At 45.4% G+C, this 16,432-nt stretch overlaps 1 pseudogene; it reads right to left on the reverse strand.

Moving 5' to 3' along the window:
• Positions 1 to 10,162: 10,162 nt before the first annotated feature.
• LOC148512115 (5S ribosomal RNA) lies at positions 10,163 to 10,281 on the reverse strand (annotated as a pseudogene).
• Between the last annotated feature and the right edge of the window lie 6,151 nt (positions 10,282 to 16,432).

Here is a 16,432-nt window from a genome sequence, read left to right on the forward strand (position 1 = left end):
ATATAACACAAAGAGTGAATCTGACTTCATGATGGAGCTGGTACGATCCACGTACATATGAAGGGCTCGAACCACATCCAGGGAAGCTTCCCCTGTAGACAGGTCTGAAGACTGAAAGGCCGGAACTATAATTTTCTCAATTATATCGAAACAGGAATCCACCTTTGGAAGGTAACCAGCCTTAGTACGGAGGACAGCTCTATTTTGATGGAAAATCAAATATGGAGAGCGACATGACAGAGCTGCCAAGTCAGAAACTCTACGGGCCAAGGCGATAGCGAGGAGAAAAAGTGTCTTCGCTGTCAACCCTCTTACGTCCACTGTATACAAAGGTTCAAAGGGAGCCATCTGCAAAGCCCTGAGAACCAAAATCAAATCCCACGGTACCACCGGAGGGACAAATAGAGGTTTCAGCGGAGAACCCCTTGCAAGAATGTTCTAACATCTGGCAGAGGGGCAATTCTGTATAGGAACAAAACTGACAATGCAGAAACCTGAACTCTCAAGGTAGCAAGGCGAAGGACCCAAGTCTAATCCCGCCTGAAGAAAAGCAAGTATTCTTGCAACCTTAAAAATCTTAAGGTCATATTTTCTGTGAGAACACCAATGAAAAATGAATGCCAAATTCTGTAATAGATGCGGGCGGAAGCAGGCTTCCTTGCCCTCAGCATCTTCTGAATCACAGAGGCCGAAAAACCTTTGGCCTGGAGGACGGCAGACTCAACAGCCATCCCGTCAAAGCCATTCGAGGTAAATCCTGATATAGGCAGTGACCCTGCACTAGCAGATCCGGCCGTAGAGGCAGTGGAAGTGGACTGTCTATGGATAGACATGTCAGGTCGGAGAACCAATGCCTCCTGGACCAGACAGGGGCTATTAGTATTATCCTGCCACCTTCCTGCTTGAACTTTCTGATGACCCTTGGGAGGAGGGAGATTGGAGGAAACAGGTATGCCAACTTGAAATCCCATCTCACCGGCAGAGCGTCCACGAAGGTGGCTAAGGGGTCCCTTGTTCTGGACCCTTACCTGAGGACTTTGCGATTTTGACGTGACACCATGAGGTCTACGTCCGGTACTCCCCACTTGTCCACAGGAGTTGAAAGACATCCAGATGAAGAGCCTATTCTCCGGCATGTATGTCCTGGCAACTCAGGAAGTTCGCTTCCCAGTTGAGAACCCCTGAGATTATGTCAGGTTGCGGCCTAGGATCAGCCATTACTCACCCCAGCGACGGCTTCCCCTGATCCCTTGTGTGGTCAGATGTCAGGTGCGGTGGTGAGTGACGCACTGAGGATTATGCCAAGGGACCATGTTGATGTCCAGGTGCTGCACCATGACTTGGTGGCTGTGGTTGCCATCATGGACGCAGGCATGACAGTCTTCATCACCTGACTACCCTTTACCCAATGGTAGCATGGTGGTGGTCAGCTGACGCTGTACTCCAATGATCTGCTACCTCAGGGTATATAACTAACCCCCAGACAGCAGGAAGTTGCCTGTGCAATGTTGTTTCTACTTGTGTCTACTTGCCATCACTTCGTTCCAAGTTCCTTGTTGTTATATCCTCGAGCAACTACAAGTGCCATCTCCTTGTGCAGCAGTGAGTCAGTAGCACGTTGCCTGTGTGCAATTACAAGTGTCATCTCCTTGTGCAGCAGTGTGTCAGTAACACCCTGCCTGTGTGCAACTACAAGTGCCATATACTTGTGCAGCAGTAAGTCAAGAACACCTTGCCTGCGTGCACAACAAGTATCATCTCCTTGTGCAGCAGTGCGTTATAACACAAAGGCCTGCGTGTTCTGTACTTCCACTGGGTACCACTACTGAGTCATTCTTCCGTGTTTGAGAAGCATCTATTCCTTTGAATGTATACTTAGAGTTATTCTACTGTACAGATACATTACAAGTGCTTCTCTCTGGAGTATATTACTTGAGCCTATTAGTGTTTGTCTCCATTCCCGCAGGTATCTGATACCTGACCAAAGGGCTGCGACCTGCCTGCTGGGTGCAGCTTAAACCCATATCCCACTTGGAGGGGTCACTGGTGAACACCTCCCAGCAGGTTAGACTCTGAGCCTTTGGTCAGGTCTCGTTAACGTCCGATACTTGTGGATGAGGAAATCATACATCCAGGCCCCTCGTCTCTGAATCCTTCCTCAACCTTGGATCTCGGCTTTCAACTCCTTAATAAGGAGATTCTCCAGAGGCAGGCATGACAGATAAATATTGACGAGATTGCCAGAAGATGGCATTCTGCCACAGCAAAATTTCTGACACTTGCCATCATGGCTGCCAGACTTGGTGTGCCTCCCTGATGGTTGATGTAGGCCACTGCTGTCACATTGTCGGACTGAACCTGGACAGGCCTGCCCTGTAGGAGGCCTTGTGCCAGTATGAGTGCTCTGTGCACTGCCTGAAGCTCCAAGATATTTATTGGTAGACTTTCCTGAACCGTCTAATTTTCTCTGAAAGGTGTGCTGGCCTGTCACTGCTCCCCATCCTCACATGCTTGCATCTGTGGTGAGAAGTACCCAATCTGGGACCCATAATGGATGACCCCTGTTTAAAAGAGTCATCTCCAGCCACCAAGCGAGGGAGAGCCGAACCTCTGGCGAGATGCGAATCATCTGAGACTTTACCCAATGATACTGACCATTCCAATGAGCCAGAATCCATAAGTCACCATGTAGAATGTGAATACCATAGAGCCCAGCACCTGCATTGCCAAGTGTACTGACACTCTTTGCTTGCAGAGAAGACTGTGCACACGAGACTGTAGTGTCACAATTTTGTCTTCTGGTAGAAGAATCCTCTGACCCAGAGAATCCAGCAGTGCCCCCAAGTGCACCATCTGCTGAGTTGGAGAAAGAGAGGACTTTTTCCAATTTATTATCCAGCTGTGCTCTTGTAGGCAGACAATGGTCATCTGGAGATGACATTGTAACATCTCCTGAGATTGTGCTAATATCAGGAGGTTGTCCAAATATGGCAGTATTCTGACTCCTTGAGCCATCATGACTGCCATTATCTTGGTAAATATCCGAGGAGCTGTGGCCAGCCCGAAACCTAGAGCCTGAAATTGGTAATGTTGCTGATCTACCGCCAATATCAAAAATCTTTGGTAGGATCGTCCATGAAATACCCAGGCTCCAACGCCAGCATAATTGATCATAGGGTTTCCATATGGAATTTTGGCACATGGATGAACCTGTTGAGAGACTTCAGAAGTAAATCATAAAAGAAAAAATCCTGGGACTGCCTAGGCAGTCCCACTGTATAACAGGTGCGTCTGGATACTTGCCGTGCACCAATCAAAAAAACTGAATGGCTGGGGGCGGGGTATATAGGGAGGAGGAGTTGCAAAGCTAGAAGCTGGGAGCTGCAAAGCTAGAAACCATTTGGTGCAATTGATCATTTCCACTACATACTCCATGGTAGATTCTGTGGACCCCAATCGACCATGTGGAAGAAACACATAGTACAGATTTACAGTATGTTGTCCTTTAATAGGAAGAAAAAGAAAGACAACTTGAATGATTGATAATCACTGTGCTTAAAAATTGCTTTACAACAGGATGCTTTCATTGATGGATACATTTTGTTAAAGAAAAGAGCAATTTTATTCTCATCTCTCACCAAAAGCTCCTTCTGTGTGCAGTTACCATAACAGTAGTAATATTTCAGAATGTTCGACATTGCTAGTCTTCACTTCAGCTCGGTGCTATAAAGCACCAAGCTCATAATAATTTGTGTCACCTGCAACTAATGTTATTGGGATCATTTGGAATAGATCACTTGTCTTATCAGTTGTGCTGTGATGTACAAAAGTTAACATAATATTTTTCAACAGTTTTTTTCCCTAATTTTCATCTGAACTGGCATATTATTTTAAATAATTGTCAGGACATCCTAAAAGCTTGCACATTAAATGATTTAGTACCCTGATACACTATATGCAAGCATCAAAAAGAACACTAAACAATCTACGGCATTAAAAATAGGAGCTTATCCTTGAAAATCCTTCAGACTTAGGCTAGTGAATAATCATTTATTTGAAAGCATAGTGATCTCTTATATAACTCATGTTTTAGAGTGAACGAATAGCATGCTTGATCATGACAGGTACCTTGCCAGGAAAACCGAATACTTGTCTACTATAGATACTCAGACTAGAGAATGTCAGTTAGAAGATTGTACTCTGACATCATTATTCAGATACCAGCAGAGTAACATGATCTTAGGCGTTCAAGCATTGTGGGCTCTATTTATTATCATTATTTTTACTAAAATAAATTGAAAAAGGGTGTTTTCACACCCTTTTCACATTATTTTAGTATCACCTAAATTTACTAAAGGGCAAGTGGAGTAGAATCCATAAAATTCTACTCCAAGCCCTAATAATCACATATTATTAGTAATCAGATTGCATTTCCCATAATTGCCTAACAGGTAGAGCAAAACCCGCAGCCGGCCCTAGTGATCAGCTGTGTGGTCTAAACAGACCACAAGCTGATACACTGCTTAAAAAAAAAAAAAAAAAAGGGAGGGTCGCGATCGTGCGGTGGGGGGGCATGGCTTAGCGGCAGCCGGTCAGCGCATATGCAGGCATTTGTCACTAGATTTTTTGCGAAAAATACAGTGGTAAGTGTGCGGAGGGGATTTGCCGGGACAGAGCTTTATCGCAAGCTCTGTCCCTGCAAGGGATTTTTAGTAAATCCCTGTGATATTGGCTAAATTCAGTCGGTAATATCACACTACAATCTGCATTTTAATGCGGATTGTAGTAAATAGACCCCTATATGCGTTGAATGGAATATCTATCCTATCAGTATTCGTTTGGCATACCGCTAGAACAATTCCCGCTGGCTATAATACCGACATTGAAAAATAGACTGCTGAAATCCCGATTCCTATGAAGAAGCGACAACAACAAAATCGACAATCATGGTTACCCGATGATAACGAAATCCCTAAAGATCAAAATCCAACAACAGCAAATACTGACAACATAACATAAATTATCCCGGTTTTGTATGCTGTCGGTAATATGTACAGTAGATATTTATATTTGTCGGCATTAATAACTTTAGAGATTTCAACAATGGCGGTATAGAGAATTAAAGGGATATCAAAGCTGATGTGCTTTTTAATTTATCAGGATAATGTCTGTTTAATTTTCAATAAGATCGGCATTTAGAACTGGTCGGTAGATAAATTGTCTGTTTAAAATTTGAAGGTATATAATACCAGTACATATTTAATATTTTGATATTTCAAATTGATCGCTATTATGGAGTCGGGCATACAAGTGACAGGATACAATTTACCGGCAAATCATACCGAATGCGGTTTGCTGTACCTCTCCTATTGACAAAAGGCTAGGAACATCAAGGGTAGCATGTAGAAATCTAGGGATTCAACCTATGTACTTAATAGCAAAACATTGAAGTTCCAATGATTGCTTATGTTTTTCACTACTTAGGCAATTTGGAGAGGAGGCACAACTATATGTTTAAAAAAAACAAAGACGAAAAAAACAAGTGGAGGAAGTAGCAGAAAAAAAGAATCAACAAATGACAGTTAGGTCTAAGCATTGTAGTGCAATGAAGTTGTTTAGCTGCATAATGCCAATCCTATAGTAATTTCACAAATGTTATGTTGTATTATAAATAGTTAGCGTAGTCTTGGGTGACAGCATGATAAATGAGAACGTGACATTTTGAAAAGGGAGTACGGCCTAAATTTTACATTGAGAGGGGATAATTATAAAACATAAATCTTGCTGCAGAGAACAAGTGAAACTAATCAGCTGCTTTACAGGGATTTGCATTTCCTACCTCATAAACTCTTCATTTGGGAGGGAATGTCCTCTAATATTTACCACCTAACAGTGGCTTCTTAAACTGTACCTGTAACCTATACACTTAGGAGACCCCGGTTAAATTGGGCTGGAACGGGGTGGAACTGAGTGTACTATAGAGGTGAAGGTTTAATGTGTTACTGGTGTGTCGAGCTGGAAATGGAAACATTGAATATCTTCGGTCTACCCGGGTGAAACTGGGTTTATCAGCTAGTATATATATATAGTCCGGATCCTGGAGGTCAGAATCCCGACATGGTTAACATTCCAACACTTGTTGGTCGTTATGCTAACCCTCCCCCTCTCCCTACCCTAACCCTCCCTCTTTGGTGCCTAACCCTAGTGCCTGAACCCAGGGCCGGATTAACGGGGAGGGACAGTAGTGATCGACCCTGAGCCCCCACACGTTAAGGGCCCCCACACCGATTGTGGTTAAAGTGGACCAGAGGAGTCAGAACCAGTTCCACCTCCTCCCGCCATCCTAACCCCGGCGCCGCAGGGAGGCTTCATTTGCCAGATGCCCGCTGGTTACTTGTAACCAGTGGGCGCCCGGCTCCCTCCCCACAGTGGTCGCCGGAGTCGGAAGACGGAGTTCACTCCTGAGCACCGACTTCCAGCTCACGCAGTCCACTATGGGAGAGACGTCATGATGTCTCTCCCATAGTGCAGAGGAGCAGCCGAGCGGATTGCAGCGGTCGTGGGGCTTAGATTAAGGTATGAGCTTTATATATTTTTTTTTTGTAGTGCAAGCGGCTTACTGGGGGCATCACTCAGGGGAGCACATTACTACTGGTGCATTATTCTATTTTTACTTAAACTATTTCTCTTTGGGAAAAAAAAAATTAAATAATTTTCTTGTACCAAGCCATTGCTATTGCCATCCCCAGATGGCGACAGAGATAGGAGGACAGCCGGTGGTACATATACCAAATAAAAGTATTAAATTAACACCCATATATTAACAATACATAATAAAAAAAATGAAAAAGGAATAAGAATTCATAGAATCTCTTATTAGCTCTGAAAAATAAACAGAAAATACTGTCATTTTGTATAAAAAAAATTGATAGATAAAAATGTTGCCATGTACCAATATGGTGCTTAACACTGAATATTTATTGTGACCCTTTGAATATATTTCAAATAAAGGGTAGAACGCACTATGCATCGCGTTATGAACGCCAGTATGTACCTAATATTGCGATTATAATTGCAAAGGAAAAATAACCTATCCATAAAATGACTAAAATATAAAAAATTTGCAGGTCGTCTGAAAAACGATTGAATTCCATTGATAAAAACAAAGCGGTTTCACTTGCAATATATGTATATAAAAATTGAAACATGATGCAATAAATTCATAGTCACATTACAGTCATTATTATTATTATATTTTATTTATAAAGTGCCGCAAGGGTTCTGTAGTGCTGTACAAGGGGATAAAACTCAACAGGATACATAAATAGAGACTGATGGGACCCATACATCTAGCCTGTATTGGGGCAATTCCCTATTCTGCCGTGGCCGAGGTCGGGGGATTGGAGAAGTCCAACATGTTAGACAATCTCAAAAATGGTCAGAATCAGCGAGTCTGGGATTTTTAACATGTTGCATTTCCCCGAGTTCCTGACGGATTGACGATTATTGATATCAGCGTTGACAGTTGAACAAAATCTGTCAACTAGGTGAACATCGGCATTGCGCCTAGCTCTGAATCAGGCACAAAAGCGCTCTCAGTTACTGGTAAGGTAGCAGGGATCCCTCACTATTAGAAATCCTGTAATGACAAGCTGCTTTGTGCAAACTGATAATGTGCATCTGGCAAGAGGAGTTATATTTCACATTCCAAAAAAAAGAAAAACAACTTCAGATACTATGCTATTCAAATTATATATACACAGCAAAAACTATAATCATACACTTTGTTTAAAGATAATAGAAAATTATAACATTTAAAAGATAATTCAATTATGACGTTGTGTAAAATTACAATGCATTAAAAGCAATTTACTGGAAAAATAAACCATGCTTTTAAAAGTGCAAAGCGAAAGTTATCAGTGTTTTGAAATGCTGTGGAAAGAAAGGTTACACTGAAATAAGTAGTCAACTAAAAAAATTAAATTACAGCCAGTAAAATCCAAAAATTTGCATTTTAGACTTTGACATGTTGCATTGAAAATTACATTTAACCATGAAGGTTCAATACAAAAGTTGCGATGTGCTGTGCTTGTTATCTTTAAAATGTTGCTTTTAAAGCAGTGAACATGTAATATTTTTAGGGCCAGTGTGGGGCCACCATCAATACCTTTACCCTTTCTCGTTTGATTCTTTAAAGCATACGACAAAGAAGTGGGAGTGAAGGGAACAGGTAAAACTGAGACCTTCAAGGAGTTGTAAGAGTATCCACTGTCACCGCCTGTGGATCTCTTGTCCGAGCAGTAGAGAGGCCGCTGATGGATCAACCTTGACGTCATGAGATCTACCTGAGGAAGACCCCAACGCTGAATCAGTTGTTGAAACACCTGTGGTTTGTCCATTTCCCCGGATGAATGTCTTGTTGACTGAGAAAGTCGGCCTCCCAATATCTGCTGATATTGCTTCCGCTAATTCCTCTGCTCAGAGAAGAATGCGGCTTACCTCCCTCACGGTGGACCGACTCTTGGCGCCGCTTTGTCTGTTTATGTACACCACAGCCGTGGCATTTTTGGACTGCACTCTGATTGCATGGCCCTTCAACAGGGGCTGTGCCATCCAAAGAGCATATAACACTGCCCTTATCTTTATGGACAGTACCGCCTCTGGTCGAGTCCAGCGTCCCTAAAAGTGTCTTCCCCCAGTCACTGCCCCCTTTCCTCTCAGACTGGCGTCTGTGGTGAGGAGAATCCATTCCTACATTGCAAACCTCTTGCCTGCCAGTAAGTGTGAGGAATTCAGCGACCAAGGAGAAATGTTTGAGTCTTGGGTGACAGTTGCACTCGCTGGTGAAGAAAAAAGGTGGGACCCTGACCACTGAGAGATGAGGACCAGTTGGAATGGATGGGTATGGAACTCCAATCTTGGATGGACTCGGTCGCAAACATATTCCTTAGAGGAGGAATACACAGGTGTACTAACACCCTGCGATGGCGCAGTATCAATCACACCATGTGTTGGATGGAGGTGTCTTTTTCCTGCGAAGAAACACCCTCTGCTCCACCGAGTCCAAAAACATCCCTAGGAAAAGCAGATGCTGAGTAGGCTGTTGGAAACTCAGGATCTATCCCTCCTGCCGTAATTGTTGAGATGTAGATCGTCCAAGTGCGGGATGATAGTGACACCCTGAATCCGGAGAAAGGCCATCATCACAGCCCCGACCTTCGTGAACACTCTTAGTGCTGATGAAAGACCAAAGGGTGAAATTGAAATTGAGCGTCCCGTACTGCCTGATGAAACCAAATGGGAATGTGGAGAAAGGTATGGTGCTGTGACTCGGAAGCAAACCGAGGTTGCTGCGGAAGAGTACTAACCACTGTACAATCACGGCCTCCCTCTCGAGACCTGCCATGACAGACTGCAGGGGCTCTATCTTGAACCTGAAGTTCCGCAAATAAGGTTGAGATGTTTCAGGTTCAGAATGGGTCTCACTGAACCGTCCGACTTGGGAACTACAACCAAGCTGGAATAGAAGCTTTGACCCTGCTTGTATAACAAACAGTTTGTCTGCTGATGCTTGAAATTGCAAAAGCGAGCCCCCACCTTGGGGTCCCCCAGGAGAGAAGGGAGTGCATCATGCCGGAGGTTCAACTGCTGGGAGGAAGATGCAGTGGCTCTACCCCTGCCTCTGGGACCATGGAAGATAGCGGGAGCTTCTTTGGAACGACCGCTGAATCTCCTTGGGATCCGCAAGGACCGAAAGGACGGTCCGAGGAGGAGGAGCAGCAGATGAGAGATAGGTGGACTTACCACCTGTGGCTTTAGAGATCCACTTGTTCTGAACCAAACAGAGCTTCCCCTGTGAATGGAAAAGCTTCCACAGCTCTTTTAGCTTTCTCATCCGCCTGCCATTGTCTCAGCCACAGGGCTCTGCGGCTGAGATAGTCAGCCAAGAATCTAGAGGAAAGATTACAAATATCTTTAAAAGGAAGCAGACTCTGCAATCTGTTCCATTAAAGGAACCAGATCCTCCACCGGAACACCAGTTTTAAAGTACTCAGCAAGCTGCGTAGCCCAAGCTTCCACAGCCTTGTTGACCCAACAACTGACTAGTGCGGGTCAAGTTACAGTGTACCTAGACGTTTGAACTCGGGTTGTCTGGGAATAAAGCCTACAGCATGTGGTATTCCCAGACGGACTCCCATCCAAGTATTAACCAGGCCTGACCCTGCTTAGCTACCGAGATTAGATGAGATCTGGCGTGTTCAGGGTGGTGTGGCCATAGGCTGCCAAACAGATGTGCCCAGAGCTATTCCCTAGGCACAATAAAATATGGCAGTGGCAAGAACTGCTCCTGCTCCCACCTGTACACTCTGCAGGAAAGGGATAGTAGGATAAAAGTTTACGTGTCTGAAACTTTTTAATTGTGTATCCACGCTGAGGTAAGGATTCAATTCCTCATATACTGTAAAGGTGGCTGCTAATCTTTGTTTCTTAACAAAGATAGACGGCTTAACATTCCCAGGGTCCATTCTCTACACCCCGAGACACAGGCTCCAATTCTTCTGTCGCCTGTCCCCCTCCTCTGTATCAGGCATGTTGTCCGCTTTCCGGATCATCCCACATAAGGGGATTCGGTATCAGTCTCCTAGCAGGGACATTAGAGGACTATGCCACGGGAGGGACCTGGGCTGACAATTTGTAAGCCCTTCTACAGACCTGGCTAAAGAACGCGCCCAATCTGGTCCAGAGAAGGCAGACATGACATGACTGATGTAAATTGATCAGCCCAAGCTTGCTGAGGTGATTACAGGAGCTGTGCTCAACCTGTAACACCAGTCTGAGATTTGGCAACCTTTCTTCTCTGCAAGAAGCATTCAGCCCTGCAGTCAGGTCTGGACTTGTATTGCTGCAATCAGCACTGAAACACATATTTATCACAACAGGGAAGTAGATAACTGTCCCTGTGTCATTTCTCTGCACACTTTTTGCAGGAGAAAGTTATATGTGCAGATTTGAAGTCATGCTACCAAATCACTGGCCACACACATACATCCAGAGTGAAGGGACAATGAGACACACAGAGACTTAGTAAGAAGAGATAAGGGCATAGAAGGATATGCTTTTACCCAGACCAACCAGCGCTGATACAATGACCAGCACGCTGTGCACACACAATGTAAATGTGCTATTAATGGCTGTGCACACACAGTCTTAATGACTCTTCAGTAGCCTGACCCCACTGTGTACTCACATCCGGGGACAGGACAGTATCTCCGCTGTACTCAGCGTCTGCAGCAGCATGTTATATTTAAAATGGCCGCCAACCTCTAGGAAACACTGGGGTTGCTGGAAGGCAGGAGCAGAACTCGTTAGGCTCCGCCCCCCCGCTATGGTGCCCGCTTACAGCGCTTAGCAGGCTGCTATTTTGATGCCCGCCTTACAGTATTCCTGGCCACCCTGCTATTCAGGGTGCCAGGAGTTACTAACCTTGCCGCTGCAGAGTGCTGCCGGTGGCGGGTATGCTAGTGGGGGACCGTGACGTGCGCCGCATGCAGTGCGTCTAGGTATCCCCAAGAGACAGTGGTCTCTGTAGCTGAAGACCCCAGCGCACACCGCAAGCAGCTGCTGTGGGGTCTCTCGGCAGCTCCAACGATACAGACAGGCAGGGGCAGGGAGCTGCCTGTCTGTGTCCTCATATGCTGATCGAGGATCTATAATTTAAACAGAAAGCTCTGTGTAGTGCAGCCAGCTCCCTTGGCACAAAATTTAGACTGACCTGTAGGGGGGTATAGAGGGGCAGGAGCTAGCTACTATTCAAATTTATTAAAGTGCCAGCTCCCGGTTATCCCACATCTATACCCCACTGTACTGAGACTCCAGTGTTCCCTAGTGGATGAAGGAGAAAAGAAAAATGCAGAACCAAGAAACAGAAATCCAATGATACATGTAGAATGCGCAAAACAAAACAGGTGGGCAAGGTGGGAGCTGACAAGTAGTATTCTGCATTTACGTTTATCTAATAGAATGCCACCCAAAACTGAATTCTACACATGTAGCCAAGCTCTGGTATGGGCTGTACTAGGATTAGGCGTTCCCATAATTATAAGCAGGTAACTAACCAGAAGCTTATGCGTAGTTATGAAGTCTTGTCAACCTATCTTCCACATGGTGCTTTACTCTTTCCAATGGTCAGCTATTCAGTTTATAAAGTTCACCACATACTTCCTTTTGCAAAGCTTAACATTCATAGGAACTTACTTCCATGTATCATAATAATGTGGTGGAAATCAGGACATGGAATTTGGGGCAAACACGTATTGCAAGTTAAAGGTTTTGGGTAGTAAAGTGGGACTGTGATGAAAACATACATCACATGAAAATCCCATTTAAAAAGATCAGTTTGAAATGGGTTATAAACCATCAAAATAATATTCTTCAAAACTAAAATGCCAACAATAATGAACAGTTGCAATTGCTAAATGATTATAATGAAAAATAGTATAAGGTTTAAACGAGAGTCTTACTAGAATGCAAACGAAACACATTTTGAATACAGAGATGCAGTTATTGAAAACAGGCAACTCCACACATTTTTAAGGTGTGTTTGACATGACTTACAGTTATCGTTGTTCACCTGCTTCTTCTCCCTGTGTTGTCAATTTTAAAGTGAGAGAAATTAAATAATCTGTAGCAAATCACATCATTAGCAGCACAAAGTATTGCATGTTAACTAGGGGTGAGCGGGTTCGGATTTCTGAAATCCGAACCCCCCCGATCCGAGTCCGATCCGAGTCAGGCTCGACTTTTCCCGCCTGACTCGGATCTGAAATCGAGGCAAAACGTCATCATCCCGCCTTCCGAGTCTCGCGGGTTTTGGATCCTATATAAGGTACCCGCGTCTGCGCCATTTTCTCACTCGGCTGTGGACAGTGAAGAGGGAGGGTGGGAGTTAGGGCTGTGTAGTGTAGTGTAGTGTAGTGCTGCTGTTGTCCACTACTTCAAAGTCCATAGGGGCTGGCTGTGTTGTGCTGTGCTGCTGTTGTTAATAGGGGCTGTGTCCACTACTTCAAAGTCCATAGGGGCTGGCTGGACTGTGTTGTGCAGTCAGTTCTCCATAGGGGCTGTGTCCACTCCAAAGTCCTGTGCAGTGTCCCAGTCCTAAAGGGGTGCTGTAGTGTTGTCCAGGGGGTGCTCTGTCCATCAGGGGTGCTCCCCCCAAGTGCTAAAAAAATAATATATTTTCTGTGTTTGTGAATTGTGTGCGCAGTAGCCGCACGTGCATCAACAAAGTAGTGCCAAGCGTGCGCCTGTGTCATAAATAAAGGGCCGGCTGGCTTGACCGTTAAAGGGTGCTGTAACCCCCGAAAGTACACTCCAGTCCAAACCAAAAAAAAATTATTTTCTGTGTTTGTGAATTGTGTGCGCAGTAGCCGCACGTGCATCAACAAAGTAGTGCCAAGCGTGCGCCTGTGTCATAAGTAAAGGGCCGGCTGGCTTGACCGTTAAAGGGTGCTGTAACCCCCGAAAGTACACTCCAGTCCAAACCAAAAAAAAATTATTTTCTGTGTTTGTGAATTGTGTGCGCAGTAGCCGCACGTGCATCAACAAAGTAGTGCCAAGCGTGCGCCTGTGTCATAAGTAAAGGGCTGGCTGGCTTGACCGTTAAAGGGTGCTGTAACCCCCAAAGTACACTCCAGTCCAAACCAAAAAAAAAAATATTTTCTGTGTTTGTGAATTGTGTGCGCAGTAGCCGCACGTGCATCAACAAAGTAGTGCCAAGCGTGCGCCTGTGTCATAAGTAAAGGGCCGGCTGGCTTGACCGTTAAAGGGTGCTGTAACCCCCGAAAGTACACTCCAGACCAAACCAAAAAAAAAATTATTTTCTGTGTTTAGCCGCACGTATATATCAAATCGATATAACATAAATGGAGGACCAAACTTTCTCCGATAAAAATAAAATAGAGAAAGATCAAGAACCACTTCCTCCTAGTGCTGAAGCTGCTGCCACTAGTCATGACATAGACGATAACATGCCATCAACGTCGTCTGCCAAGGCCGATGCCCAATGTCATAGTAGAGGGCACATACAATCCCAAATGGCAAAGTTCAGGAAAATGACCTTGAAAAAGACATTTAAATCAGCTGAAGAGAAACGTAAACTTGCCAATATGCCATTTACGACACGGAGTGGCAAGGAACGGCTAAGGTCGATCCCTAGTATGTTCATGACTAGTGGTTCAGCTTCACATGACGATGGAAGCCCTCCTCCCACTAAAAAAATCAAAAGAGTTAAGCTGGCAAAAGCACAGCGAAGAACTGTGCTTTCTAAGAAGATATCACAAATCCCCAAGGACAGTCCAAGTGTGGTGGTGGTTGCGATGCCTGACCTTCCCAGCACTGGACGGGAAGAGGTGGCTCTTTCCACCATTTGCACGCCCCCTGCAAGTGCTGAAAGGAGCACCCACAGTCCACTTGCTGATATGCAAATTGAAGATGTCACTGTTGAAGTACAACAGGATGAGGATACTGGTGTAGCTGGCGCTGAGGAGGAAGTTGGCGAGGAGGATTCTGATGGTGATGTGGTTTGTTTAAATCAGGCTCCGGGGGAGACAGTTGTTGTCCGTGGGATGAAAAAGCCCATCACGGTCATTCCTGGGCAGAAGACCAAACATTCCACCTCTTTGGTCTGGCAATATTTCTATCCAAATCCGGACAACAACTGTCTTGCCATATGTACCATATGTAAAGGTGAAATAAGTAGGGGTAGGGATGTCAACCACCTAGGAACATCCTCCCTTATACGGCACCTGCAGCGCGTTCATAAAAAGTTACTGTCAAGTTCAGAAAATTTGGCTAAGACCGTAAGCAGTCCAGGGACACCTAAATCCCGTTGTCCTGTTGTATCCAAGCGCCTGCAAACCACACCGTCAACTCCCTCCTCGTCAATTTCCTCCTTAGTCAGGATCGGAAGTAGTCCTGCAGGCCATGTCACTGGCATGACTGACTCTCCTATCCGGGATTCCTCTGGAGGATCCTGCATTGCTACGCCTACTGCTGCCGCTGCTGCTGTTGCTGCTGCTGGGAGTCGTTCATCATCCCAGAGAGGAAGTAGGAACACCACTACTTTTACTAAACAATTGACCCTCCAACAGTCCTTAGCGAGGAGGATGAAGTACGACAGCAGTCATCCTGAAGCAAAACGTATAACTGAGGCCTTGACTGCTATGTTGGTGTTAGACGTGCGTCCGGTATCCGCCATTAGTGCAGTGGGATTTAGATAATTGATGGAGGTAGTGTGTCCCCGGTTCCAAATCCCGTCCAGATTCCACTTCACTAGGCAGGCGATACCGAGACTGTACAGAAACGTCAGAAAAAGTGTCCTCAGTGTCCTGAAAAATGCCGTTGTACACAATGTCCACTTAACCACGGACATGTGGACAAGTGGAACAGGGCAGACTAAGGACTATATGACTGTGACAGCCCACTGGGTAGATGTATCACCTTACGCAGCAACAGCAGCAGCGTCACCAGTAGCAGCATCTCAGAAACGCCAGCTCGTTACAAGGCAGGCTACGCTGTGTATCACCGGTTTCAGTAAGAGGCACACCGCCGACAACCTCTTAGAGAAACTGAGGGAAATCATCGCCCAGTGGCTTACCCCACTTAGACTCTCCTGGGGATTTGTGATATCTGACAACGCCACCAATATTGTGCGGGAATTACATCTGGGCAAATTCCAGCACGTCCCATGTTTTGCTCACACAATAAACTTGGTGGTGCAGAATTTTCTGAAAAGCGACAGGGGCGTGCAGGAGATGCTTTGGGTGGCCCGAAAAATTTCTGGCCACTTTCGCCATTCAGCGACTGCGTGCCGAAGACTGGAGCGCCAGCAAACACTCTTGAACCTGCCCCGCCATCACCTGAAGCAAGAGTTTGTGACGCGGTGGAACTCAACCCTCTATATGCTTCAGAGGATGGAGGAGCAGCAAAAGGCCATACAAGCCTATACATCCACCTATGACATAGGCAAAGGAGGGGGTATGCACCTGACTCAAGCGCAGTGGAGAATGATTTCCGTGTTGTGCAAAGTTCTCCAGCCCTTCGAACTTGCCACACGTGAAGTCAGTTCAGACACAGCCAGCTTGAGTTAGGTCATTCCCCTCATCAGGCTTTTGCAGAAGCAGCTGGAGAAAGTGAAGGAGCTAAGACGGAGCGATTCCGCTCGGCATGTGGGACTTGTGGATGAAGCCCTTCATTCGCTTTGCCAGGATTCCAGGGTGGTCAATCTGTTGAAATCAGACCACTACATTTTGGCCACCGTGCTTGATCCTAGGTTTAAAGCCTATGTGGTGTCTCTCTTTCCGGCCGACACAAGCCTGCAGAGGTGCAAAGACCTGCTGGTGAACACACTGTCAGCTGAAGCGGAACGTGACAC

Source organism: Taudactylus pleione, unplaced genomic scaffold (genome assembly GCF_031769625.1).
Source record: "Taudactylus pleione unplaced genomic scaffold, aTauple2 ptg000282l, whole genome shotgun sequence".
NCBI classification, from domain to species: Eukaryota; Metazoa; Chordata; class Amphibia; order Anura; family Myobatrachidae; genus Taudactylus; species Taudactylus pleione.